Source organism: Prunus dulcis, chromosome 2, assembly GCF_902201215.1.
Source record: "Prunus dulcis chromosome 2, ALMONDv2, whole genome shotgun sequence".
NCBI classification, from domain to species: Eukaryota; Viridiplantae; Streptophyta; class Magnoliopsida; order Rosales; family Rosaceae; genus Prunus; species Prunus dulcis.
The window spans coordinates 10,832,995-10,836,602 of NC_047651.1; the positions used below are offsets into that span (position 1 = coordinate 10,832,995).

At 42.4% G+C, this 3,608-nt stretch overlaps 1 pseudogene; it reads left to right on the forward strand.

Moving 5' to 3' along the window:
• The first annotated feature begins 1,120 nt into the window (after nucleotides 1-1,120).
• Nucleotides 1,121-3,608, forward strand: part of LOC117618103 — a 4,663-nt pseudogene continuing 2,175 nt past the window's right edge.

A 3,608-nucleotide genomic window follows, 5' to 3' on the forward strand; every position in this document is an offset into this window, starting at 1 on the left:
CGGCTTGTTGCAGCTTCTATGGCATCATGACTTGCAGACTGGGTCTAGATGACCCTCCTTCGGATTCCGGCATGGCAGTCTTGTTATGTTTCTTGGTGGAACCTTTCTGGTCATCTTTCGGCACTGGGCGTTTCAGAATGGTTTTGCCTATTCCCAGTCTTGGCATTTTTGAACAGGATGGTTGGAACCCCTGACGCGACTTATAAGGTAGTTCATGTTCTTTTTCCTCTATTGCTTTTTTATTTTCCAAAAATGGCCTTAGTTCGGTCATCTTTGATTGGGAGGTGAATACGGGCGACCCTTTAGGTCTGAGCATTCCTACTGTAGATCTCCCCCTATTCTGCGACTCATACCTTGTGTGTCCGTGGGTCCTTTGTGGACTTGATTGAGTTGTCTGGTTTTCCATATCCCTTCTAGCCTTCCCATATTGCCTTTTGATTCGTCGGGCCTGATTATTGGTTAATTCTCTCCCTGACTTGCCTCCTTTCCCAACTAGATACCATTTCCCATCTTGCACCATTGTTGGCTTTATCGAGCCAGAAGGTCTGACATTGGTTGAATTGGATGTAGCAGACAGCCTGTTGCAACTGATTGCTTCGCGTGGATATGGTGGAAAAGCCCTAGATTAGGGTTGTTTCAGTCTCGTCCGCCATTTGTCTCTTTCCTCCAGTTTTGTGGACTCAAAAGTCCTTTGATGAAAGCTCTCGCCTGCAACTCGCTTGTCTATCTCTCGAAATGTCTCATAAGACTTGTTTGGGCCCTCTTTTGGGCTAAAAGGTATATTGGGCCGCCATCCCGCTAAGATGTCGTTCGGTTTCTCTTCTCGTCTGGATTAGTTGCTCATCAATCTTTGCTCCTGTGGCGGGTATCTCTAACTCACATTCACACTTGCGCCTACTAAGCATTACAATTCTGGCTGTAATGGTGGCTTTCAACTTCTCAAGTGCTGCTATAGTAATTGGTTGTCTAAAGAAAGAGTAGGCAGGTTGTTATCTTGGGAGCTTTTCAAGTGTTTTTTTTTTTTTTTTTCTTTTGAGACGTTGCGTCTAATTTTGGAGAGAGAGTCCCCTTTTTCTAAAGTAGACCCTTATTATTTATAAAGGTGGAGGAATTTGTAATCATGGAAACTGCAACAAGACCTTTAGCTTGTGGTTCAAGGTCAGCTGCTAGTTCGTTGATCTTAACCAGTTCATAGAGGGAATGATGGAGGACTTCTGGCAAGAACCGTCGGTTTCCTTTGTTGAGCCTTCTTGATTTGACTTCTTTGTAATTGAAAACCCAGCTGGCAATCTTGATCTTTTCTTATTTTGAGGGCTTTCAGTATGACTCGTTTTCTTGCTGGGCAAGCAGGAGGTCAAGTCGTCATTAAATGCGATAATCCCCTTCGGCTTCCCACGTGGGCTTAGAAAACACGTTTACCAATCTTTTAACTTGTAGTGCGAGATAAAAGTCTGACTTTCCTGACTTGGGCCTTTTTATTGAATTATTCAAAGAGGCTTAGTTGGGAAAAGGGTGGTTCCCATCTACCAAAATTGGGTACAAACAACAGGTCTGTGAATTATTCTCTATTAAGTCTATAATTTTTGTACTCAAATTTTCTGATTTCTCCAAATTATTTCACTTGTTCAGATCTCTGACTTTTAAATTTCCACCTTATTTCACCTTTTCGAGCAAGGTTCAAATTTTTTTTTTTGTTTAATTTTTATTCAAATAAGGGGATAGAGGGATGAATATAAGACAAAGAAAATACACAAGAGAGGGCAGAAAATGAGGAAAATAGATGAAATATTTCGAAAATAAAATTTTAAAATTTTATAAATGGTTTTATCATATAATTTTAATTTTGTCCGGCTACTTTAATTTCCTTCCCTCTTCTTCACCTTCCTCATCATATTAGGAACTTAGAACGAGATTCTTTCAATATTTCAAGTTAGTTGATGGAAACGGAAAATCCAGTTATATATACCACGTTATGAGTGGAGAACAAACAACTTTTTTTTACCCCCAAAAAAAAGCAGTGGATCAACCATTTTCTTTTTCTCATGATTCTTTTTGTGATGTTGCTTCGCAGGATAATATTTCCCAGTAAGATCTATACTTGGGTTTCCATTTCTGGCTGCTCTTATAATCTACAAACGGCATAGAAGGCATTTGTCCATGTATAACACCATCGAAGAATTTCTGCAAAGCAATAATAACTTCATTCCAATACGATACTCTTACTCAGACATTAAGATGATGACCAATAGATTCAGTGAAAAGCTGGGTGAAGGATGATGCGGCTGTGTATTTAAAGGAAAGTTACGAAGTGGCCGTTTTGCAGCAGTTAAGATCTTGGGAAAGTCTAAAGCTAACGGACAAGATTTCATCAGTGAGGTAGCCACAATTGGGAGGATTCACCATGCTAATATTGTTAATCTTGTTGGTTATTCTGTTGAGGGATCAAAGCGTGCCCTTATTTATAACTTTATGCCTAAGGGGTCTCTTGATATATATGTTTACTCAAAAGAAAGAAGCATCTCCTTATGTTGCAGGAAAATGTATGAAATTTCTCTTGGCGTGGCTCAAGGGATCGAATATCTACATCAAGGTTGTGACATGCAAATTCTACATTTTGACATCAAGCCTCACAATATTCTTCTTGATGAGTGTTGATGCTCAAAATGGCCCGGCCAATATTGAGTCCAACTTAGTGATGAGGTGTGATGGATGATGGATGAAGATGAGGATTTGGGCAAACGATAAACATATAGAAGACAAGATATACGTGGTTCACCCGAATGATGGGCTACGTCCACGGAGAAGGGTGTTCTCATTATGATAATGTTTGTTTACATTTGTACAAGGGGATTAGACCCAAATATAGAGATAACAAGTGAGAAGCTCAGCCTAGAGATGGATCCAGAAGAGAGAGTACTCAAGAGCCAGTCCCCTTCTAAGGAAAGAGTAGTCTTCTTTTATAGGTGAGGGGAGTCTCCATCTCTTGTAGTTTTCCGATGTGGGACTCCTCTTGCTTTGCTTAGAGTTGTGATTTGTTGATGCTGCTTCTTTGGCTAAGGTGATGACCTCTCAAAGCATGGCACTCGAATGATCTAGCCTAGCTAGTTGCTCGGTCAGTTATGGTACAAACAGTAGTCCCCCAAGTTCTCGAGTAAGAAGGTACTTCTTGGTTGGGGACTTGTAATTTTAAGTGCACTGGCCGAGCAACACCATAGTTCATCTTCCAAGCAGTATAGTGCACTGCCCATAGTCCCCTAAGTCCCCGGGTAAGAAGGACATTTGGAAGGGAGAGAACTTGGCTCGAGGGTGCCGAAGGTAAAGGGGATGCCGAAGGTATAAGGCTTGCATGTCGCAAGGCAATGTGCCTAGGCACGAGGGTGCCGAAGGCATAAGAATTGCATGTCGCAAGGCAATGGGCCTAGGCACGAGGTGCCGAAGGTAATGTGGCTAGGCACGGGGGTGCCGAAGGTAATGTGGCTAGGCAAGGGGGTGCCGAAGCCCCAAAGCTTATGCGCAAGGCGGTGTGGCTAGGCACGAGGGTGCCGAAGGTAATGTGGCTAGGCACGGGGGTGCCGAAGGCCCAAAGCTTGCATGTCGCAAGGCGATGT